Raw genomic sequence first — 26,550 nt, 5'->3', positions numbered from 1 at the left:
AAAATAGGATTACATACCATCATTAATCAGTTGTCGGAATGGGGCTGTGGACCATTGATAATCAGATACACTGCGTTTCACTTGAATAGCACACTTTACATACTGAATTTCAAATCTCGAAATCTTTTAAACAAAAAGAAAACTCGTTGATGTTTTTGTTTCTATTTATAGAGTAATCAATTTTAATTATAAGAAAAGTAACAAAACTTAAATTAAATTAACAATTAATAAAGGATAACAAAAAAGACTGAAAAACTTAAAAAATACCACAAAAATTTTGTTTCACATGAATAGCACATTTTAGATTTAGTGTCATTTCAGCAGCCAAGAAGATTGATTCATAAAAGTTTTTTGATTAATTTGTGAATTTCAAACAAAGTTTAATCATTTTGTGCAATTATGGGTCGTGGAACGTCACTAAGTCACAAGGAACAGATCCAAATACAAAGCTATATTGATTGTGACCTTTCTGTGGCTAATATAGCGAAAAAAATTGGAAGAAGCAGAAAAGTCGTACACAATTTTATAAATAACAAGCAAAACTCTGGAAAAAATATGAAAGGTCGCCAAAGTAGTCTCCTTAGCGACACAGATAAGCGTTCAATCCTGCGGGAAGCCTCAAATTTTCATGACTCTGTGAGCAAGATAAGGGAAAAAACAGGTGTTGACGCGAGAAAAACTACTGTTTGGCGAGTTATTTCCAAAGCTAAACATCTTAAATGCTTGAAACTAAAAAAAAAACCACCGATTAACCCCAAACGAAAGGAAGCACAGTTGACCTTTTGCCGCGTCAATATGTCATGGTGTAACGAGTGGAGGCGCGTAGTTTTTTCTGATGAAAAAAAGTTCAATTTGGAGGGGCCAGATGGCTATAATTATTATTTTCATGATCTGAGGAAAGAGACGCATCAATTGGAGCGTTTACACAGTCGAGTACGCGGAGTTATGGTTTGGGGAGCCATATCTTACTATGGGACTTGTGAACTCTAATTCTTATCCTCAAACATGAACGCAAAAGCGTATCTAAACGTCCTCGAAAAAGGTTTTCCACCATTGGAAAATGTTTTCAATCATTTGCCGTGGACATTCCAGCACGACAATGCCCCAATACATACTGCACGTGTTGTAAAATCTTTTTTAAAAGATAAAAATGTTGAAACTCTGAACTGGCCACCATACTCGCCGGATATGAATATAATTGAAAATGTTTGGGGATGGCTGGTCAGAAAGGTTTATGAGTCTGGTAAACAATTTTCAACAAAAGACGAACTAATTGACGCCATTCGGAGGGCCTGGGCTACAATATCCCTAGACTACATTAAAAGTCTATATGATTCGCTGCCCAACAGGATCTACGAGGTTATATTGAATAAGAGGGGCTCGACCCATTATTAAATTAACATATATATTTACATTAATACTTACTATTGAATAAAAACACATTTCCTAATACTTAAGTTCATTAAATATACTTAAAAAAAAAAAATGTGCTATTCATGTGAAACAAAATTTTTGTGGTATTTTTTAAGTTTTTCAGTTTTTTTTGTTATCCTTTATTAATTGTTAATTTAATTTAAGTTTTGTTACTTTTCTTATAATTAAAATTGATTACTCTATAAATAGAAACAAAAACATCAACGAGTTTTCTTTTTGTTTAAAAGATTTCGAGATTTGAAATTCAGTATGTAAAGTGTGCTATTCAAGTGAAACGCAGTGTATGTGATTAACTTCATGTCAAACAGAAAAATCAGAGTTCGGGCCAATAATAACACCTCAAGGATACACCCACTCCACAATGGCATTCCACAAGGATCTCCACTCTCTGTAATTCTCTTTCTCATTGCGTTCAACAGTCTCTCAGATATAATCGACAAGCACAAGGAACTTCAACACACAGCTTATGCAGACGACTTCAACATCTTAATACCATTAAAAAAAGACAAAAACATTTCAATCAACGTCGATACACTCTTTGCTGAAATCAATGAGTGGTGCCAAAAATCCGGAGCTATGCTTTCAATCTCAAAATGCAAACATATTCACATTTGCCGGAAAAAACAATGTTCATGCCAGGTCTCTACACAATCCACAATTATTAACACAGTTAACGAACTCACCATTCTAGGTCTATCTTTCAATAAAAAATACAATTTCAAACCCCATATTACTAAACTACACAAGTCACTACAGAAATCATCGAACATAATTAAATGCCTTTCCAACGGAAAATATAACAGCCACCCCAACACCCTAATCCAAATCGTCAAAAGTCTATGCATTTCCAAAATTGATTATGCTCTACCGATATATGGTAACTCCCCGAAATCACTAATAAAACCAATTAAAACCTTAATTAATTCACTCCTACGAACGTCTCTGGGAGCCTTCTGTTCTACACCCACTTTCAATTTATACCTAGAAGCAAATATTGAACCAATAGATAACAGAATCGACCACTTAAAAACAAAAACAATCAACACTATTATCCACGCAAACGACACCCCTCTAAGGCAAATCATTCACCGGATTACCAAAAATAAAACAAAAAAATATCGATCCTCCGCCGTCAACCACTGCATTAATCTTGGCCTAAAGCTCGGATTCCCCACCTCTCTTCCCCATAAGCCAAAACCATCATGTCCACCCTGGTTTCTGGATACCAACCAGATAGATACCCGACTAAGCCGAGTAAAAAAATCAGACACCAACAAGGACATATTTGTCAAACAATTTCTGGAAATCAGACACCAGCTTATTAGCAAAAATTTCACGCTTCTGTTCACAGATGGATCCTTGAGTAAGGAAATAATTGGCTTTGCGATAACGACAGAAGAGGAAATACTGAAACAAGCTATCCTTCCAAGCTACTCATCTGTATTTACAGCCGAGGCGATTGCTATCCTTGAAGCCATCAAAATAGCAGTCAAGACAAGAGGGAAATTTTGCATCTGCTCAGACTCCCTATCCACATTGGAAGCACTTGCAAACATAAACAATTCCAACTTTTACGTATCATATATCCGCGACCTTCTGCTAAGACACAAAAACAAAATCAAGCTCTTATGGGTCCCCAGCCACGTCGGAATCAAAGGCAACGATAAAGCCGATACAGCAGCAAAAGAAGCGACCAACGCTCCACTACTAACAATGCCAAATGTTAACCGTGGAGACATCAACAATCAAATAAAAATCGACACGCTAAAACTTAAGCCTAAAATATTGCAGAAATCATCGCAGTGGTATCAACAAATTAACCCAGATGCCCTAAGCATAGCTGACTACATACAAACCTTCAACCTACCTAGAAGAGAGATCACCAAAATAATCCGTCTTCGACTCGGCCACACCAGGCTCACCCACGAACATCGCTTTTCACAACCACCAAACGATCAGTGCCAGCTCTGTAACAACGAAAAAATATCAATCTCCCATATCCTTAACGACTGTCCAGCACTTCAAACACATAGATCAAACTTCCCAAACATTAAACTTACTGATCAGTTATTCAACCCTAATTTTGCTAACATCCAATTAATTCTTAATTTCCTCAAATCAGCAAATCTTTTACACCGTATATAAACCAATCACTTTCCTCATAAAATATCTGTCATTTGTTACTTGTAAATAATCCATGTGCAATTAACTGTTAATACATTTATAAGATCCCTCTATATTTATTTAACCAAATCATGTAAACCTTATTCCGGCCGAAAATCTCCGCTGTTATGGCCGATCCCTGTAGCCTAAGTTTGTAACTTCTGCCTACAGTGTACAAAATAAAATAAAATAAAATTAATCTCCAATATATAGCAATATTTTCATAATTTTTTAAACCATTAAATTCCTTTGTAAATCTTTTGTATTAGTTTCATCTGTTACATTTATCTTATATCCCTTAGTACCAGATTCACAAGTTTGCTCTGGTAAACAGACACTTTTTACTCGTCTTTCCTGACAGGTAATATTAATATTATTTTTTATAGCATTTCACCTGCTTCACTTGCTTGCTGGCTTCTCTCTCTCTGTGTTTTTCTCAATGGATGTGACGTCATGCCGGGAAAAACTTGCGCTAATTAAAATTCCCATTTAATTGGCATTGGCCGCTTGTTTGTCTTCGGCTCGATTGCAGCAGAAGCAGAAGCATCAGCAGGAGTCAAGGGGATATTTAATTTTCTCTTTTTTGTTTTATTTTTTTTTTTGCTCTTCGCTTGCCGCCAACTGCGGCCAGGATGTTTATTCAATTAAAATACGCATGAGGCGATGCGAGGATTGCCGCCACTCGGACGGATGACAGAGTTTGGGAGGGGAATCCTATATATGGGAATGGAGGAGGAGGAGGAAACCTGACAGGCAGTCTCATTGATGCCGCACCAAAATCAATTTCATTGCTGGCAGTCAACGCCTTTCAACCACTAACGAACATATCTACATACACTTCAATCGCCCAAAAGAGTATCTCTCCTAGGGTGCACATAAAGAAATCAAGTCATAAATTTATGGATAACTAAATGGGATTTAAATGTATAGTATTTACAAAAAATTCTAGCTGAAAACATGGCTTGGCTGATCTTTAAAAGTCGGGAAGTAGAAATATTCATAAAGATATCTTAGATCCTTTACAGGAATAGAATACTAATGGAGCAAAGCTAAAGCTCTGCCTAAATGTTCTTTAAATTTTAACAAATCCAAGTACTGATTTAGATATCTTAGTGCCAAATAAGTATTAAAATACTTAATCAGCCGAGAATACAATACAAATATTAAGGCCCCAACTTTAGCAATCCGTTTCTAGTCTTGGAAGTACGAAAACTGCTATTTTTTTACCCAAAATCAATCTCTTTAATATGGATAAAATAAAAAAAATACAATTATTTTGAGTGGAGTGTGCATGTGTGCGTATAAATGCCATCGATGCCAACACGTTGACAGTATATTAACTGACCGAGCACGAAATATTCTTGACAGCCCACACACACGCAACCGGAGGCCACGGAGGGGGCGGCGCTTTTCACATTGCTTTTGGCGGAGATTTCTGGGCTACGGGATGGCCCATTAAATGGGCACATTAATTAGTCGCCATTGGATTGCAATGGACAATGTCGGGTGATTTTCCCTGGGGTAATTGCCAGGCGGGATCAGGAGAAGACAACACAGCCGGCGACAATGCCAGGGAAACTTTTTTTCCACTCCCCAACAAGGCCACCCAAACGAAACTGCATTTTTCAATTGCATCAACCAAAAACACAGTGGTAAATGGCTAAGGATAACAGTTGTTAATTAAATAAGATTGTATTTTTTATTGAATTTAGTTTTATATTGTTTGTATCCAGTGGAGAATGTAGAAAATGCTGATATTTTCTTTGAAAATTTTAATAATTTACCATTTTAGGGTATTTTAATTTTACTCAGAAGCCAGAAACCAAGTGAAGAAGCCATTGCTGACCCTATAAATCATATATATTCTTGATCAGCATTAACAGGGGAATCTTTCTAGCCATCTTGGACGGGGAAATTTCTTAAAATTTTTTTGTACATATTTTAAGGTCAAAAATGTTTGTTTCAGTTTTCAAATATTTGAAAAAAAATTTGAATTATTTTGTAATTTTAAATTAGGTATGCAGATTTATAAAATTAATAAAACTTCACAAAAAACAGTTTTCCAAATTGAAATTAGTGCTTTCTTGGCTGAGATCAAATACTATTTACTCCAGTGCGTATACGTAATTTTTTTGGGGATTGCTTTACGAATTTTTTTTCTTAAAATATAATTGTAATCAGAAGCTTGTAATAATGTGAAGGAGTGATTTCCGACCCTATAAGTCATTTATATTCTTGATCAGCATTAAAAGCCGAATCGATATAGCCATCTTAGGCAAAAAAAAATATTTGAAAAAATTTGTAATTTTTTTTAGGTAAAAAAATGGCTTTGTCAATTGTCAAAAATTAAAACAAAATTAATTTATTTTGTTTAATTTAAATTGAGTATGCAGATTTTGTAATGTAATAAATACTAGTATAGGAAAGTTTTCCGAATTAAATTTAATGAATTTTTGGCTTAGTTATGAAATTTTTAAACTTTGATTTTTCGATTAATTGTCATATAACAATTTTGATACAAATTTACTTATTAAATGTGAATATTTTAAGCTTAGCTATGATTTATTTCGTATTTAATTCTATAATTCGATTGCAAACTGCAAGGGCTTATAAATTTTGTCTTTCCGAATATAGTTTTTTTTCTATTTCTTAAATAGGTTTATTAGATTTTTAATTACATATGAAATTGTTATGCATATTTCATTTCTTGTTCTTATAGAAGTTTATTACATTTTCAGTTATATAGGAAATTGTGAAACATTTTAAACATTCCATCATTTCATATATAATTTAAAGAATTTTGAATATATATAGCTCTTAAATGCAATTCATTTCATGGTTCATTAATAGAAATTACTAGGGAAATAGCAATATTAACCCATTTTCCAAAGGTTCTAATCCACTTCTCATTACTCCTAATTAAATCCCCGAATAACCCCACACCGACATTTAAGCAAAATCCCAGTTTACACCACCATTATTATTGTCCCACATAATGCGCACTGGAGGCGCATACATGTCAAAGACACATACACATGGCTTACAAAAACTTTAAACTCAACAGGAATAGTTAATTCTGGAGCAAACATTTAATGAGATCAGCAGGTGTTCTCGCATCGAAATCGATTTTCCCGCCTGGTTTGTTCACCTTGTCTTCGACTTAGCGTCTGGCGTTGAACACGCGCCGCTCGCTTCGATGGTTCTTGATGCGAAACACAAATCGCATTTAATTTACTGGAAATCAAACGATGGAGAAGACGAATGAAATTTCCATAAAAAGCATAAAAGTAAATGGGAAATAGAAAAATGGCAAATGGTGGGAGGCACAAATTTACGGGTCACACCTGTTGTCCCACAAAAAAAAATAAACCAAGAACAAGCTGCAATTGAAAAATAAACCAACCAAAAAAAACACAAACCCAAAAAGATGAGAGAAAACAAGGTGAGTGGGTGGGAAGTCAGCAAACAGGTGCTAATCGAAATATAATGTTTCTGGCGGCGGTCGCACATAAAAAGTGATACGCCAATAAAATTTAATAATTTAAAAATGAAACAACAGCCAAGTCGAAGGTGTAGGGATAAGGGGGGGGGGGGGGGAAGTGCAGGTGTCGAAATATAATAAAAAATTCATGAGCGGAAAAGAAGCTCAAACAAAAACAAACCAAACAAAGGAACAACGTTGGAGAGGACAAAAAAAAAGTGCAAATAATGAATGACGGACAAGGAAGGGACACTGCGTGTCCTTTGGGGGATGGGGGTGAATCCGAGGGAGGTGGCAGATCCTCCCAAAGGATATAAAATGCGGTTGGGGCGGTGTTTGGTGCTGTAAGCGGTGACAGCGAAATGACATAAAAATGAAGCGTTTAGCCTACTTAAAGGCGCATAACAAACCAATTTCCACAGCATCTTAAAGCCATCAAGTATGCAATGATATGGCGCACTCAAAGAAATTAAGCACCCCTAAATTTTGATAACCAAAATTCAGCCCCCAAAAGTGTTTCCCTTTTTAATTTAAGAATATAAAGGAACATGCCTTAATTAGGAATGCATATACACTGAGATTTTGTAAGGAAAGCTTTGATATCTACTTTTAAATAAAGTTTAAAAATGGTTTTTAAAAAGGTATTAGTATGCATTTATTTGTCAAATATAGGTCTTTGTTATGTCATTTGTAATGCGGAGTATGTATACAAAAACTGCCTTAAAAATTTATATTTTCTGCAATAAATATATTCTTTAAAAGGCTTTTTCCTCCCTTTGCTTTCTTTAAGTGTCATTAGATTAAGGGTGACAGGGTTTTGGGGTTGCAGATAGACCAGTTCATAGGTAAGGGCAGGAGTAAGATATAGGGGCTATAACTGGGCTTATTGATTTGCTTGGCTGGTCATACAAAGCACTTAAGCCAAACAGCAAATAGTGTCGCAATGATAATTACAATGCCAACACCGAGAGTCAGCAGGTGAGTTCGAGCAATATTGTAATATCCCCGGTGGAGACACACACATACTCCATCCTCTGCCTTGTCCATGTCTCATTGTATTTACACATTTTGTGTTTACCTTTGCATGACCAGTCCGTCACTTTGACAATCATAATGAGGCAACAACAAGCGAGCCAAGGCAGCCGGGTAGCAAGGTAGCAGGTAGCAGTAGGTAGGTAAGTAAAGCAAATACCAAAATGGCTGACAGCAGCAAAAGCTGACTGCAGGACACTGACACCCTGACCCAGTTAGAGATGGCCCGCAAAGTGGCAGGTGAACATTCTACCTAGATATTGTGTTACTTTTTTCTTTTTTTTATCCAAAAATAAAGCCAAGAAATCAATAGGGTTCGTCGTTAGCAGAAAGTAAAAAGTAAAATGTTTGAAACAAGATTTTGTCAAGCTGCAGGATAATAAATGGGGAATATATCTTTTGAAGTGTTTGCCAAGGATATAACTCTTAGTTTGATCTACAAATATTCTCATATTTCCTGCAATCAAATAAAGTTTAAATTAATTAATAAATTCTTAAGCAAAACCTATCTAATTATCATAATTTTGACCACTCACGCGTGCCTCACGCAGGCGTCTCCCTGGCTCACTTTTCCTTTGCGTCGAATAACAAAAACATTGCCAAACCCAAAATGTCCTGTATGTCTGTGTATGTGTGTGTGCGTGTGGCTGCCCCTCTATGGTATCCTGTCGAGCGTTATAACGATGATGGCTAACATGTTGCCTCATATTGCCATATTTGCCGCTGTAGCTGTTGTGGCTGTTGTCCTTAGCTATGGCTGTGGCTCCTAGTATTTGTTGTGCAGTTGACCAAAGCAAAGCAAGTAAAGCTGGCAAGCAAATCTATGTTCCTTGTTGACTTTTGCTTTTATTTAATTTTGTGGCAAGGTGACTATAAATACACATTTACTAGCAAGCGAGCGAGCGACCGTGCTTGTGCGAGTGTCTATGTGGGAGCAAATAAACTTTAATTGTTGCAAACCACAGCGTGTCCTGGCACCTGTGTGCGTCCCTGCCCCCTTTTGCAGATGTAATGCTTAAGTTAATGCGCTGTTATCCTTTAACTGCTTGGGCGATTCACACACACACACACAGAGTCACAGAGACACACACACTAGCTCACACAACCGAGACTGCAGTCATACATATTCATGTTAATGTCAGCGCATAAATCTTGCAAAGTCTTCTAACACCTGTCAGCCATTTTACAAGGTGTTTCCACTTAATACATCGACACACGCTCACACACACACACATAGAGTCGTACTGAACACAGGAAGGATGTGCCGAGTGTGCCAGTGTGTGTGTCCTGTGAGCTGTGCTGGTCTGGTCTGTCCTTTTGCCTTTGTACGCCATGTGTCAATGTGTCGCTCATGTGTCCAGCTCTGCGTGTGATATTGACAGTTGCACGGGAGCGCCTTTGAATCGCTTCGCCGGACACAAGGAAGCAGCAGCAGTCGCAGCAACAGCAACAGCAAAGGAAGACCTAAATGGCATTAAACGTACAGAATTGATACCTCAAGAAATCAGTTGAGTAACAAAAAGATAGTTCTTAATATTCTCTTTGAAATTTCCTTTCAAAAAATCGATTAAAAACTAAATATGGTGCTTAGAGTGTAAAAGTACTCCTAATGCAAGAAAGTATGCTACAGTTTTTGATGTAAAACCCTTTCAAGTATATCAGAGCATTAAGCACACTTTCCTTATATTATTTGTATCATTTCCTACATTTTTACATTATAATTATGATAAAATATATTTAATTTGTAAATCCAACTAATTTTAAACATTACATTTACATTTCTTGCTGTGTAAATTCCCCTAATGCCTCTTTTTCTAGCACTTGGAATTCCAAAATCACCCAAAGTAGAAGTGAAATCGTCAGCAGGTTTTGCTTGAAATTATGGTACGCAAATGTGAAAGAATCTTGACTTTCGGATTGTGGATAAACTGGATGGGGTTTAAGGTGGTTGCCAGGCAGGCGGAAATCGAGAGAAATGAAGCAACAGGATCGGGCAGGTGGTAGCAGGACAATGACGTTGACATTGATTGAACGATGTCCACAACACGACACAACAAAGTACACACACACGTACACACTCTCGGCAAGTGGAAGGTGGGGGATGAAAGGGTTGAGGATGGGGGAACAGGATGTTCTAAGGGAATAGGAAATAAAAGGTTAAAATGGCTGGTTGTTAGTCACACGGTGTTGATTGTTGTAATCTAGCCAATCATTGGGGTATCATTGAAGTCTGATGAAATGATATTAATTGGAGGGGAATTTTTAGGAGAAAATCTTGTATCAGAATGAATTATTAACATAAAGATTTATAGGCCGACAAAACAAAATTATATTCAACATAAAAAAAACAACTAATTTGTGATATCATAAATTGGTTTGCAATTCAAAATAATATCAAAATGGTTTAATACAAATTGACTCATAAATATGCCATTATAAAATAAACATAAATGCATCAGAGATTATGCCAGTATTTGTATCAGCTCTTAATAATTTTATTTTGAAAATCATTTCATTAATGTTCCATATTTCAAAAATGATAAGAACATATATGAATTAATTAATGATTTTATTACTCTATAGATTCTTTAAATTACAATAAATCATTTTTAAATTGTTATTCAACTTAAATGAAAATATTCTTGAACCTTGTAAATAACCATAACTTAAAAGATTAATAAAACATTCATGAAAATACAACCTTAAATTGAATTAAGACAAAACATGACTGTATTACTTGCAAACTAAATCATGGATTAGAAAAGTCGTAACAATGACTTGATTTCCATTTAGTATTCCAATAAATCCCCTCAGCAAATCTACTTACACAATTATAAACATGTTTCTATCGATGGATCAGGACTGGCTTTCTCTCCGTTCTGAATCCTTTCAATGTTTCTCAAATGCCATCATAATCCTAAAGTAGTCCAGCTTATTCCAAACAATATCCTGGTTAGTAAAAGCCACTTTTTAAGCTCTCTCTCTCTCTCTCTCTCTGTACCTATCTATCCTCCTCTTTTTGCCTCTCATAAATAGTGCATACAAATTTCGACTTTCCGGCTGCAAAATAATCCCCGATTTACCCATTGTTTTCCAGGGGGGTCAGAGGTGGCGTTGGTTTATTTTAATTGCCTGGGCTCCTTAATTGTTGAAATATTTAAATTAGTTTGTTGAGAGCTGTCCTCTGCTCGTTGATTTTGAGTGAGCGCAGGTGGGCGCAGGACTCTCGCCTCCTTTGAGGGCTTAACATCCTGACTTACTGTTGCCGGATGTGTGTGTGTGCCTGTCCTTGGTCTGTACCAGTGTATATGTGTGTGTGTGTGTGTGTGTGCTGGCCATCCATTAAATTACATTGAACCGCACCCAGGACTTTAACACACACACAAACCCACATACACACAGGTAAGCATTGGGGACACTTTGTTGCAAAGGCAAAAAGGGACGTAGCTTCAAGTTTTTGTATTTAAGACGAAATAAATTGGATTAAAAACCGCAAAAATCCAATTGTCTATTGTGGTGCCACTGCCGAGGAAAGCAAAGGAGAAATCGGGAAAAGCATGGAGAGAACCGGAGAAAGTCACAGAAAGCCGGAGACGGAGACGAAGAAAGCCAAATGCGGTAGCGCCAGGAAGGATGCTTAGGGGATTTTTATTTTATTTTTTTTTTTTGTGAGAGGTAGGGAATCCCCCTTAAAAAGCAACAGCTCAAAGCGAAGGCCAAAATCAAAGCCAAAATACAAATTCGCTTGGTTCACATTCGGAGGGAATGGTCTTAAAATATTTAGCAAGAAATTCTGCGACTGTTTTGTGTGTGTCACTTTCTCTGTATCTGCCTCTCCCTTTTGTCAGTCTGTTTCCTCTACGTGTGTTTTGATTCTCTGTTTCTTTTATTACAGGGTATTCGATTGAAATTCGAGCTTGTTTTTTGATAAAATATGAGATTTTATTTTTTTAAAGAAAATTATAGAAAATGGAAGCAAGTTAAAATAAAGTACACATTTATGAATGCTATGAAGAAAGATTTTTGAACTTATAGAACAAAGGACTTCATTTCATTTTATACAATATTTCATACTTTATTTCTAAATAAATTGAATTAAATCTTAATATTTTATTACTCCAAGCCATGGAAAAGATATTTAAGGCGTATCAGTATCAATATCTATTAAGGAGAAATGGTTTATACAAAGATCTTGATGCATATTTACATATATCATTTATTCCAAAACTTATTTAAGATTTTCCTACATTATTATTAAAACAATTTTAACAAAATTTTACAATAATAAAATAATATTCTGAAATCTCTTTTGCCTTTTGCAAAAAAACCCACATAAATCTCTCATAATATCCCTCCTGATACATACAAGTATATTTAAAATACCTGAAATAAATGATCATCCCTTAGTCGATATATTGATTTTCTCCAATTCAGTCTGCATTTTTTTGCTGTGTATATATGTGTGTGTGTGTGTGCTTGTTGTATGTTTGTATGCAAATCAAAGACTAATTGGATTTTTAAGCTCAAACTGTCAATGCTTGGGCCGAACTCAACTTTACATGGAAGAGGGAACATGGAAACGTTGCTCATCCGTCCATCTGTCCGTCTGTCCATCCGTCCGTCCGTCTGTCTGCGCTCCACTTGTTTGTATTTGTGCACCTGACTAGAAAGATATTCGGGGTGGCTAACAGGTACTGGTAGTACACAGGTGCAGATAGGGATTGGAGTAAGCAAAAACCGTTGACAAAGGTAAACGTAACGTTCGACGAGGCGAACGTTTGTGTATATACAACGGATTTATGTTTTTAGGTAAACGATTTAAGCTGCCAAAGCAAACAATTCCTCATGCAGCTGGAAAGCGTCCATTGAACCGGTAGATGGGTGGTTGGGTGGTTTTGGGTGGTTGTGTCTGCTCTTCGGACGAATGATAGTCGGAAAATGCCAGACTAATTTGATTCTATTTAAATCTCATTGCGGACATCAAGCGAAGCTGGCTTAAACGCCCATTGATGCCTGATTTTGCCCCAGTGGTGGTTGTGGGCCCAGGGCCCGCTTTTCCTGGTGACATTGCGGTTCCAGGACCCGCATGATGCGCACTCATCACGTAACAGTTTTTCCACCCACTGTCCCCCAGTCCCCTCCCATTCGAAACGAGTGCCTTGAGTATCTTTTCTATTTGCGTGAACGCAGCTGCCAGTGGTCTCGAAACGAGACCCCAACGAGGGCCCCTCCCCCGCCCCGAGCAGCACGACCAGAACAATGTCCTTGCCAAGGCGGCGGAACAAAACGCATGGGCACATGGAGCAGGACACCAGAGTGGAATGCTAGTTCCGACATGGACACGGGCCAGATATAACAAACACTTGAGCAGCAGTCGGAGAACACACTCTCTCTCTTAGACGCTGGTCGTCTCCTTATTGCCATGACATCAAGTGAGATCCTTGCTGTAAAGCTAGAGGAGTCCTGGGAATCCCTGGGAGGGAAATATATTTTGTAAATGTTATAGCTATTGTTTGGTAAAAGGTTTTAAGCACTGCCTAATAAGTAAAGCAAAATAAAGTGTTAGATAGAAATTATAGTATTAAAGCTTTAAGGCAAGTACATTATCCTTAATAGCTATTAACTTACATACAACTTCAAGTCCCTGTAGGGTACAATCATCAGTAACTCTAGCCGACACCTGAACGTCCCCTCTCTCTCTCTGCTTTTCTTTGCCATCTGGTGTGGGGTAGTAGTGCCTATTGCCGTACCGAAAAATCGTCAAGTGTGTGACAGTGACACACTTGGTAGGCAGCACACACACAACACACACACACACACACACACTCTGCTCTGCTCTTCTGCAACAAAAACAGGACCAAACAGCGGCAACAGTAACACTGGCACTACTCTCTGCCCCCCTCTTGGCCCATTCAGTTGGCTATTTTCGGCTTCGGGGGCCAAAGTCAAAGCCGCACAAGGACATGTGTGACACTTCTACACGAGATGGGGTCGCAAAAACCATGGGAAGCCCCATTTTATGGATCTCGAATGTATGGCAGAGGAGGAGTGGGTGGATTACATGGGTGGACATAAGGGAATGGGAATGACGGAGCAATGCAGACGTAAATAATACAATAGACACCTAGAGTTCCCCCCACAGCTTTAACGTTTTACGAGGCATTCATCATTCCGCCTACGGGACACAAAGTATATTCTATATATACTATGTATATATATATGGGGAGTCTATTAATTACACATGTTGCGCCGAAAACTTGAAATCACTTGCCATTTATTTTTATGATTTTCGCCTAGGCTCACAGAACTCGGACTCACATTTGTTTTGGCCAGATTTTCCTTTTTCGGGCAAACAATATTTTTCAATGTCCAACCAATAACAATATAATAAGGGATGATTTCGACCAGAAGTTACCCTAGAGTTTGTGTTTTATTAATAGGAAAAATGAGGATAAAGTTATCAAATTCCATTTAATTGAAGGTGAATTCAAGATATTATACCATTTATAATTTATTCTTTAAATTCTAGTTCTTTTTAAGAAGGAATGTGGAAGGAAATATTATATTGACATTTAAAACATTCGAATTCAATTAGAACTATTATTAGTTACATGTTTTAACTGACATTTATTTAATTAAAGTAATATCAAATGTATACAGATACTCTTTTTAAATTACCCTGCAAAGCTAATTTTATAAATCCGTGAAACTAAAGGGTACATAGAAAAGAAAAGTCTCAAATATCTTGACTTGGACCTTGGCTTAGACCCCTTGCCTGGTGTTGCTTTTCAGATGGATAAAAATAAAAATTCCAAGGCTCTCTGGGATCGATGCCGAGAGTGAGAGGAAGCCGTCTAATAAGTTTGGCGCCAGTTGGCCCTGAAATATGACGTAAACTCGGGCCTAAAGTGCCACATGTTGGCCCAAAAAAACTTTGCCGGCAACTGTCGTCTGTCAAAGTGTCGGCGCTATAATTTTTTCTGGTTGTTTTCTGCCACGATCACGTGCCGGCGGCGACAGTTGGTGGGCCTCCTCCAGATGAGAGACAGGATCTGGGCAGTCCAGTCCAGCTAATTGTGTGAAATTTCATTCATTCGCCGTGCTGGACTCCTCCCCTCTCCCTTGAAACGCAAGCCGCAAAATTAAGTTTTAGTAACCGAGAGAATTGTTAACGCTCGACTGGGCCCCACACCGCAACGCCAGAGCAGAAATGTTTCTGGTCTCTGTCGATTTTGGCAGGAAATTAAATTCGATGTATCGCCCAAAGGTGGGGAAGAAATGGAAACGCAAGGTCCCTGAGATAGGGATAAGACAAGGGCTTGGGATCCAGAGCTTGGATGGGCTTTTGTTTTTTAGTTTTTTTTTTTGTGTGCTTCTTGGCAACGAAGAAGAGAGCCTCTTTGCCAACTGAAAATTCATGCGGCTTCAGTTTATGTATGTACCCTTTCCAGAGAGTTTGTAGAACTTTAGGAGAAGCTCAAACAAGTTTGAACTTTTCATTGAACTTTACAGATGCATAAGCCATAAATAAATATAAATAAAAAACATACTCTTAATAAAATTAGATTTACAAAATGTTTAATAATATTTCTATTACACTGAATCAATTTTAAAAACCCCTGCAAACATTTCCTTTTCTCAAAACTCAAATCACTTTCAAGAGTATAAACTGATTTGGCTTCTGTTAAGCTCAAACCTTCTTGGTTTTGGCCCTTTTTTGTTTTTTTTTTTTTTGTTTGATTCCCTTGGTCTCATCTTCGCTTTCTGGTTTATTTTCTGTTGGCCAGTAAATAAACCGGAGATGACTTTGCGGTTTTCATTGCCAGCCCAACTGGCTTGGCTCCCTGTGTGAAATAGAACCAACTTCTGGGCTCTGGCCCAGGCTCTGAAATGGAGACTAACTTTTGTACAATTTTCGGATGAGATCGGAGGTTCTAAAGGAAGTTCAGTTTGGTTATTATAATTACTGCTCCCATGGAATTCAATAGGTTGGATTATGATAAATAAAATGGAAGCAGGATGTGCATTTAATACAGAAAATTTAGTACAGGAAACGAAGAGATAACGGGGGAAAAACGATTCAAAACGTATTTAAAATTTTTTTGTTAATTATAGAATTTATAACAATATTTAAATAAAAATCTAGACTTGTGTAATATTTGCACAATACTTTATAAACATACATATCTTTACCTTAAGGTGAAGATATTAAACGATGGTTCTATGTGAAAATTTATTCGACAAATCAATTTTTAAAAACCTCATAAATAAGCGAAAAAGGCATTACTTTAATTCTTTCCTATGCTAGTTTTTATTATATTAACAAATCTGCTTACTCTATTTAGAACTTTAAAAATTTTGAATTTTTTTTCAAAGTTTTGACAATTATTTGACCTTAAAAAATGTTGAAAAAATTTTCAATTTTATTTTTTGCTTCCGAACTCAGCTAGATCGACTCGGTTGTTCATGCTGATCAAGGATATAGAGGGTCGGAAATGACTCCTTCAAAGTGTTTTAAGCTTCTGACTGATACTATAACACCATTCTTTGAGTTGATATTTATCGATATATTTATATGACCATTTACCTACAAATTTAAATTTAAAAAACTCATAACTTATCAAAAAAATGCATTAAATTCAATTCAGGAAGCTGTTCTGTACTAGTTTTTATAGGTCTAACAAATCTGCATATTTAGTTTTAAAATTTAAGAAAATTGAAATTTTGTCAAATTTTGACATTTTGACAATGACAAATTTTAACAAAAAAAATGTTGAAAAAAATTTTCAAAATTTTTTTTCTTTTTAATATTCCTAGATCGATTCGGACTTTCATGCTGATCAAGAATATATATGATTTATAGGGTCGGAAATGACTCCTTCACAGTGTAACGAACCTTTGACTGAAATTACAATACCCTGCAAAGGTATAAGAATAATCTTTACAATTTTTAAAATTTACAATTATAAATAAAGGTAAATAAACAAATATTGCAGCTTTAATTAAAGTGTTTCCTGTTCTGACTTTATTTTATTGGAAAGGAGCAACTCCTATTATAGCTTTGCAATGCTTACATGGATACTTATCTAAAACTAAATTGGCATTAAATTTGACACATTCCTATCCAATATATTTCCTTTTAATTATAGCTATTTTACTTCTCATATTTAATTACTTTATAATCCAATAAGAACTACAAGTCCCATTACTCTCCTTTCTATATCAAGGGGAATGGCTCAGAAAAAAACAAATATATATGTACTTTTGGTTAAGTTAAGGTTTGGGAATGATATACCACGGTATCGCCCACACTTCAGTGAATTGCAGGCAATGTCAGTTGCTGAAAATCTCTGCCAAGTGGATCACATGAACGAGGAATGCGAAACGAACGCCCACTGCCTCGGTGTAGATGATGACGACGATGAGGACGAGGACGAGTGGGCACACCAAACTAGTAAATCGGGGAGAGGCCCCAGAAAGACACACACAGAGATCGGGAACACCCACATAATTATGAGACTGATGCTCTGGGATTTGCTCCAGGAGAAGAAAGCATGGCCAAAGCTGTTGTCTTGACATCTTGGCTTATAGGACTCATAAATCTTCATGCAGATTTCAATGAAGGTATGTGAAAATATTTGTTTGATGTTGAAGCCATTGAAGTTGGATTAGTGCATATAGAAATATAATATAATATAATTTTTAACTACACAGCCTTTTGGATTTATAATATAGAAAATGTTTATTAATGATATTAATAATATTATTATTATCCAATGTGTATTAAATTGTCTTTGGTAATACCAAAACAAATGGCCTTTAGGTCTATTAATTAAGTCATTAAAAAGACCTGTTTATGGAATATAAAACATAAAAATGATCCTGCTTTTAAATATGAAAAACAACCAGCGTTCAGACATTTAAATTAGAATGTAAGCTCTATTTCAATTTTACAATTATTTTACCTACCTGCCTGTCAATTTTCTCAATTTCTCATTTCCTAAGACTCCCTCAACACCACTTCCCCCTGTCTTAAATTATTTATTATTATTTTTGTGATGGGTATAAACAGCATTTAGTATGCTAAATGATGCCAACTGTTTGCCAATTGCTGCCATTCGCTGACACCTCCAAGTGCCCATTAATGTCAACTCAATCAATGAGCCAAATGCGAAATACAGAAAAAGATGCGCACAACAATAAGGCGATTAAAAAACCAGGCGGGGGGTAAGTGCTCCCCCTTTGCCTCAGGAACAGAAAAAGAAAAGGTTTCACAGCCGAAAAACTTTTTCTGACAACAAATTGACATGGAACAGGACTAGGGTCGCCTTGGAAAAAAGGAAGAAAAAAAAAACAGGAGTGAAAGGAGTGGAGCGGCAACCCTAATCAGCGAGCGGCGCACTTGTGTTCGACGTTAGCCGTCAATTAGGTGGCCCCATCGTTTTGGGCCATCGACAAACGGGGCTAAAAGATCAGGGCCAACGGCGGCGGCGTTGGGGCCAAATTTGCATCAATAAACGCCAAAACCATACGCAGATGCCAATGTAATAAGTGCCAAACGAGTATGCTCCATCAAACCAGATGAGCCAGGAGAGCAAGGACACCAGGACATCAGTGGTGTCAACTTGGAGTTTTTAGAATCAGAATAATATAGAGAAAATCTTCTACAAATGCTAAAAATAGTTGCTTGAGAGCTAATGACTTCAGCTTACAGTTTATAAAGAATTTCCCATATTTCTGTAATAATTTATTTATATTTAAAGCAAACCAATCTATCACCCGAGTCTTTTTCTAATCAAATGTTTCTAGAAAGTGTTTTCTGTAAACACAGTAATTTTCGAAGGGTTTCAAGATATTATTAAAATATTTCAAATACATAAATTAATACTTCTACTCAATTTAAAGACTTTTTCCCATCATTTTGTCATCACTGTAAGGAAGCAAAGCCTGCCTGCAGTATCCTCCCTGGGTCCCTGGTTTTTGAAGAACCTTTTGCATTTACATGTCAAGCCCAGATGTCGACAATTAAAGCCCCCGGCAAAGGAGGCAGAGGCAGCTATATTGCAAAAGCGACAGCGTTTTCGGGATCGAAGCCCTGATGGCAAATGGCTCTGAGGATAGGGGATTGACCCAAACCCTATATACCCAATGAACGAGGGCCATTGAAGCAGCATTTTGACAAAGTGGCTGCTTAATTTTTCAATTGAACGAGCCGGTAGCGAGGCGAGAGGGTGAAGAAAGGGGAAGGAGGTTGGGATTTGCTGAATGCAGACCGCGTCAAGTGGCGTCCTGCCACCGCAGGATGCTGTCATCCGAGCGGCGATATGTGAGTGGGTGTGGCCGAGCGCCAAGTGGACCAAAAGTGTGCACTTGGACTCTTCACTCCAGAAACAAACAGAAAAATAAAAAAAGTGAAGTCCCACACACTCAACCATTGCACACTTGAAGCTGTCACAATCAGGCGAGTGAATTGTTTAACACGGGAGCAAATAGCGCATCAAAGATGACCACTTGCGTAATCGAATTAAAAATTAAGTGCATATATTTATATGTATGAGGGAAATGGGGAAAAATTTTGATAATAAAAAAAGAGGTTTTTTACAAACAAGTATTAGAAAGGTTTTGAATATATTCAGTTAAATGAAGCAATTAATATGGATTAAAATATAGTTCTGGGGTATTAAAGTTCCCTGAATCTCATCATAAAACTGTGGAATCCATAGGTCTATTAAATACTTAAATTAAGTTTAAATAAAGTTTATAAATATTTATTAGTAAATGGTTAATATACCATAACAAATCAAATCAATCATTTCTAATATAATCAAAATTCCTAATTATAATAATTTCAAATATATATTAGTAACGTCCTCAAAAAAGCCTAGTTTTTTTAATACAAAATATTTTAAAACAAGAAAGGAAACTAACTTCATATACCACGGTATCGCCCACACTTCAGTGAATTGCAGGCAATGTCAGTTGCTGAAAATCTCTGCCAAGTGGATCACATGAACGAGGAATGCGAAACGAACGCCCACTGCCTCGGTGTAGATGATGACGACGATGAGGACGAGGACGAGTGGGCACACCAAACTAGTAAATCGGGGAGAGGCCCCAGAAAGACACACACAGAGATCGGGAACACCCACATAATTATGAGACTGATGCTCTGGGATTTGCTCCAGGAGAAGAAAGCATGGCCAAAGCTGTTGTCTTGACATCTTGGCTTATAGGACTCATAAATCTTCATGCAGATTTCAATGAAGGTATGTGAAAATATTTGTTTGATGTTGAAGCCATTGAAGTTGGATTAGTGCATATAGAAATATAATATAATATAATTTTTAACTACACAGCCTTTTGGATTTATAATATAGAAAATGTTTATTAATGATATTAATAATATTATTATTATCCAATGTGTATTAAATTGTCTTTGGTAATACCAAAACAAATGGCCTTTAGGTCTATTAATTAAGTCATTAAAAAGACCTGTTTATGGAATATAAAACATAAAAATGATCCTGCTTTTAAATATGAAAAACAACCAGCGTTCAGACATTTAAATTAGAATGTAAGCTCTATTTCAATTTTACAATTATTTTACCTACCTGCCTGTCAATTTTCTCAATTTCTCATTTCCTAAGACTCCCTCAACACCACTTCCCCCTGTCTTAAATTATTTATTATTATTTTTGTGATGGGTATAAACAGCATTTAGTATGCTAAATGATGCCAACTGTTTGCCAATTGCTGCCATTCGCTGACACCTCCAAGTGCCCATTAATGTCAACTCAATCAATGAGCCAAATGCGAAATACAGAAAAAGATGCGCACAACAATAAGGCGATTAAAAAACCAGGCGGGGGGTAAGTGCTCCCCCTTTGCCTCAGGAACAGAAAAAGAAAAGGTTTCACAGCCGAAAAACTTTTTCTGACAACAAATTGACATGGAACAGGACTAGGGTCGCCTTGGAAAAAAGGAAGAAAAAAAAAACAGGAGTGAAAGGAGTGGAGCGGCAACCCTAATCAGCGAGCGGCGCACTTGTGTTCGACGTTAGCCGTCAATTAGGTGGCCCCATCGTTTTGGGCCATCGACAAACGGGGCTAAAAGATCAGGGCCAACGGCGGCGGCGTTGGGGCCAAATTTGCATCAATAAACGCCAAAACCATACGCAGATGCCAATGTAATAAGTGCCAAACGAGTATGCTCCATCAAACCAGATGAGCCAGGAGAGCAAGGACACCAGGACATCAGTGGTGTCAACTTGGAGTTTTTAGAATCAGAATAATATAGAGAAAATCTTCTACAAATGCTAAAAATAGTTGCTTGAGAGCTAATGACTTCAGCTTACAGTTTATAAAGAATTTCCCATATTTCTGTAATAATTTATTTATATTTAAAGCAAACCAATCTATCACCCGAGTCTTTTTCTAATCAAATGTTTCTAGAAAGTGTTTTCTGTAAACACAGTAATTTTCGAAGGGTTTCAAGATATTATTAAAATATTTCAAATACATAAATTAATACTTCTACTCAATTTAAAGACTTTTTCCCATCATTTTGTCATCACTGTAAGGAAGCAAAGCCTGCCTGCAGTATCCTCCCTGGGTCCCTGGTTTTTGAAGAACCTTTTGCATTTACATGTCAAGCCCAGATGTCGACAATTAAAGCCCCCGGCAAAGGAGGCAGAGGCAGCTATATTGCAAAAGCGACAGCGTTTTCGGGATCGAAGCCCTGATGGCAAATGGCTCTGAGGATAGGGGATTGACCCAAACCCTATATACCCAATGAACGAGGGCCATTGAAGCAGCATTTTGACAAAGTGGCTGCTTAATTTTTCAATTGAACGAGCCGGTAGCGAGGCGAGAGGGTGAAGAAAGGGGAAGGAGGTTGGGATTTGCTGAATGCAGACCGCGTCAAGTGGCGTCCTGCCACCGCAGGATGCTGTCATCCGAGCGGCGATATGTGAGTGGGTGTGGCCGAGCGCCAAGTGGACCAAAAGTGTGCACTTGGACTCTTCACTCCAGAAACAAACAGAAAAATAAAAAAAGTGAAGTCCCACACACTCAACCATTGCACACTTGAAGCTGTCACAATCAGGCGAGTGAATTGTTTAACACGGGAGCAAATAGCGCATCAAAGATGACCACTTGCGTAATCGAATTAAAAATTAAGTGCATATATTTATATGTATGAGGGAAATGGGGAAAAATTTTGATAATAAAAAAAGAGGTTTTTTACAAACAAGTATTAGAAAGGTTTTGAATATATTCAGTTAAATGAAGCAATTAATATGGATTAAAATATAGTTCTGGGGTATTAAAGTTCCCTGAATCTCATCATAAAACTGTGGAATCCATAGGTCTATTAAATACTTAAATTAAGTTTAAATAAAGTTTATAAATATTTATTAGTAAATGGTTAATATACCATAACAAATCAAATCAATCATTTCTAATATAATCAAAATTCCTAATTATAATAATTTCAAATATATATTAGTAACGTCCTCAAAAAAGCCTAGTTTTTTTAATACAAAATATTTTAAAACAAGAAAGGAAACTAACTTCATAAAGCCAAAGTTTATATACCCTTGCAGCTTGCAATTATAGGATCTTATAAGAAATCGATCACAACTAAGCTTAAAATATAAATATATATAAATTGAAATTTATTGATTTTTTATATGAGAATTTTTCCTACAAATTGAAATTTTAAAAACAAAAATGCATTAATTTTAATTCAGGAAGCTGTTCTGTGATAGTTTTTGTAGGGTTAACAAATCTGCATATTTACGTTTAAAATTAAAGACAATTGAAATTTTGGTCAATTTTAATATTTTGACAATCACAATTTTTAACAAAAAAGTTGAAAAAAATTTTCAAAATTTGTTTCTTTTGAACATTACTAGATTGATTTGGCTTTTCATGCTGATCAAGAATATATATGATTTATAGGGTTGGAAATGATTCCTTCACTGTGTTTTCATCTTCTGGCTGATATTGTAATACCATTCTTTGAGTTGATATTTATCGATATATTTATATGACAATTTTTCCTACAAATTGAAATTGAAAAAACTCATAACTAAGCCAAAAATGCATTAATTTTAATTCAGGAAGCTGTTCTGTGATAGTTTTTGTAGGGTTAACAAATCTGCATATTTACGTTTAAAATTAAAGACAATTGAAATTTTGGTCAATTTTAATATTTTGACAATCACAATTTTTAACAAAAAAATGTTGAAAAAAATTTTCAAAATTTGTTTCTTTTAAACATTGCTAGATCGATTCGGTTTTTCATGCTGATCAAGAAGATATATGATTTATAGGGTCGGAAATAACTCCTTCACATTGTTATAAGCTTCTGACTAAAATTAAAATGACCTGCAAGGGTGTAAATATTTCTGAGTATAGGAATGTTAATATTTATAAACTGTTATTGAGATTTTATACCTACCCTTAGAAAATGAAACTATTTAGCCATAAAAGAGATCAAAGGCAAGATATTACCCCCTGAAAGCAATTCCCTTTTGCAATATTCTTATCACCCGCATTTGAAGGACTTTCCCAGAAAGAAGAAAGAAATCGGTTATCGCTATTTCCGCTACATTTAATATCTATACAAAGGCCATGCCATTCATATAACCAATTTTAAAAATGTTTCACTCGAATAATAAAATAATGAATGGAAAAGAAAAAAAGTCCAGAGAAACTCAAACAAATTGTAGTCGTCGTCGAATGGCAGTAACAAGTTTATAACAATTGTGCCATCTCAAAGCTCATTATGGTAATCTAGACTGGGGGAAAAAGAGAGAAATCTAGAAAAACCCTGAAAGGTAACTGGATAGCAGCTAGAAATGTGAAGAGAAATGAGAATTGACTGAGTCGACAATCGCCGCACGCTGATCAAATTAAGCGCATTTTAAAGTGACTTGTATATGGGCAAAAGTTTTTCGATTAGAGTTTAAGTGTCCATTTCATTCACGAGGTGCCGACGAGCCTCCATAAAGCCAGAACTACGCCACCTTCCCCCAAACCCCGCCTTTGAACTTGTAAAAAAGTTGATTTTTGCATTTGGCCGCACAATTAACTTGAATGACTTGGTGGGTGTCCCATAACAGCTGCCCGACTTCCCACCAAATCAACAACAAAAACCCAAAAAAAAAAACAACAAAAAATCAACTCAAAAAAAAAAAAAGAACAGGAACCCAAACCCGTTTGTCCTTTAGGGGGATATATGAGGGGGGAGATGGTACACTTTTAGAAATTGGTATTTTATTTGAACATAAAATATTTTTAGAAGATATTCAATGGAACTGGTATTTTATTTGAAAGAATTCTAATAATCAGCCGTTTAATAAATCTTTATTTTATTATAGTGGAAAAGTATAACAAGGTAGTAGCTTTTCGAAATAGAAATATTAATTTTACTTCTTTTTACGTACAAGCATTATAATGATTGAATGATAAAAAGTCGGATCCAAGATATTAGTAAAGGGCAATATTAAGTTGCCTCAGGCGATCTATATTTATTTTTTACTATATATCTAATAAATTCTTGTATATTAAGTTGGATTTCTTTCAGTAATATATATTCTGCCATCATCATCCTCTTTAATTACATAAGGGATGTGAATATTTCGAGTATGTTAAATCAAACTGAACCAAATTAATTATACCTTTTAAGTCATGCAATTGGAATATAAAATAAAAGCTAAGACCTTAGAAAAACAAACATTTTTCTTTTAGTATTAAAACGAAATAACTAGTTTATAACATCCCAGATTTTGTATCTATTAACCAAAGCTCTCTAATTTTTAAGAACCAACTAAGAAATCCCTTCTCTCTGAGCACTTGGATATTTAGAGGATGTTAAATCAAACTAAGAACTAATTAAATATACATACCATTAAAGCCCTTAGAAAACCCCTTTTTCTTTTATTATATTAACGAAAACATACTATATAACATCCCAAATCTTTCTAGTAACAAAAATTCTCCGAATTTTTAAGAAACTAACTAAGAAGAACAACTCCATTCTCTCACTGCAAATACTGAGGCTAGGGGTGCACGTTCACAATTTTTTGGCTGTCGGAGCTGGTGGTGCCGCCGCTTCTGCTGCTCATAGTTTTGCTTATCTTTGCATAACTTTTGCATAATAAACCAGCCAGGAACAGAAACCGAGGAACCCAGAAGGGGAACCCCAACCAAAGGGTGTGTGTGTGTGTGTGTGAGGGGGGAGGGGGTATATCTGATGGTTCAGATGGTTTTTGGTTTTTGGGAGAAATGCGTTCTTTTGTCATTGTTATGCCTGCGTTGGTCGCCCCGTTGTTGTTCCTGTGTTCCATTGTTTATGTATGCGCCAACACATATGCACGTTCCCTAAATGCAAAACAAAAAAAAAAAGGAAAAGGGGGCGGCAATGGCAAATGGGGCGAACCATGGGTTGGGATATTCTATATAAGGGGTTTTTTTTGGGGGGGGGGGAGAGACATTCATATGCGTTGCCGAGTCAACAGCACGAAAATTCCGCAAGTGAATGCACGAAAATCCAAACAAAACATCTGAGCAACAAACAAAAAAACGCAACGTAAAACAAAAAAAAAGTAGGAGGAAAAATATAAAGAAAAGCCACAGAAATATAGGGAAGATTTAACGACTAAAATATACCCAATAAAGGTTATAGTTAATATAAATAATTGAAATTTGTTAGAAAGTAAAGAACACTGATGATAATGTAATTGATATCTGCAAAGAATTATAATCCAAAAGTTTATTTATGGCCAAAAAGTATATTTATAATTATTGTATATTGAAATTTTGAGTTTATTTTGTTAATTAGGAAATGGGAATTTTTAGAAAGTAAAGAACACTGATAATAATATAATAAAAATAGGTTAAAGGTTATAACAAAAATATTATAACAAAATAAAGAACTGCAAAGGTTTACAATAAATATATTATTTTAAAATCTAATTTCTTGTTGTATTCAGGCATTCCATTTTTCACTTAATTAAATTTGTTAATTAATTTATAGCATCAAAAACCTATTATAAATACACAACTGATCCAAGTTCTTCAATATTTTAAAGAACCTATACCTTTGTGAATTGAAATTTAATCAAATTCATTGATGTGAATAAAACTTCATCCGAAGTGGATCAAATTTTTTAAAGATTCTTTGAGATGCTGTGCCCAAAAGTTAACAGCTTTGCATACCGTGTATATAAAAAACTACACAAAAACATAAAGAATATCCGGAGGAAAGCAGCCGGGATGTTTGTTATTTTTTTGTTTTTATTTTTTTTTATTCCTGCCTGAGGTCTGGTTGAGGGATTTGCCTGCATGGGTTTTTGGCTTTAATTTGGCATCCTCTTTTGTCGCCAGCAGCGGTGAAGGTGGTCCTGGTGGTCCTGGTCTTAAGCGGATGGGGGG

The 26,550-nt window shown here is 36.1% G+C and overlaps 3 protein-coding genes across 10 annotated transcripts in view; 2 read left to right on the top strand and 1 right to left on the bottom strand.

Annotated features, from left to right (window-relative positions):
• The window catches only part of LOC110177976 (uncharacterized), a 157,667-nt gene that overhangs the window by 50,201 nt on the left and 80,916 nt on the right, over positions 1 to 26,550 (bottom strand). The gene's annotated exons all lie outside the window — the stretch shown is intronic.
• Positions 1 to 26,550, top strand: part of kek1 (leucine-rich repeat, immunoglobulin-like domain-containing kekkon 1 protein) — a 199,118-nt gene that overhangs the window by 149,263 nt on the left and 23,305 nt on the right. Inside the window, exon 3 of one of the 6 annotated variants that reach the window (XR_015272136.1) lies at positions 17,428 to 19,585. The exons of 4 other annotated variants lie outside the window; for them this stretch is intronic. The gene's annotated coding sequence lies outside the window, so the exon portion shown is untranslated. Of the gene's footprint in view, positions 1 to 16,927; positions 17,097 to 17,427; positions 19,586 to 26,550 lie in introns of those variants that run through there. One more of the 6 variants, XR_015272135.1, reaches the window with a different exon arrangement.
• Positions 1 to 26,550, top strand: part of Yip1d1 (Yip1 domain-containing 1) — a 224,753-nt gene that overhangs the window by 186,753 nt on the left and 11,450 nt on the right. The window lies entirely within an intron of this gene.

The sequence above is a fragment of the Drosophila serrata genome, unplaced genomic scaffold (assembly GCF_035046125.1).
Source record: "Drosophila serrata isolate PLE 108 unplaced genomic scaffold, ASM3504612v1 contig_275, whole genome shotgun sequence".
NCBI lineage: Eukaryota > Metazoa > Arthropoda > Insecta > Diptera > Drosophilidae > Drosophila > Drosophila serrata.
This window is presented reverse-complemented; position numbering and strand designations above follow the sequence as displayed.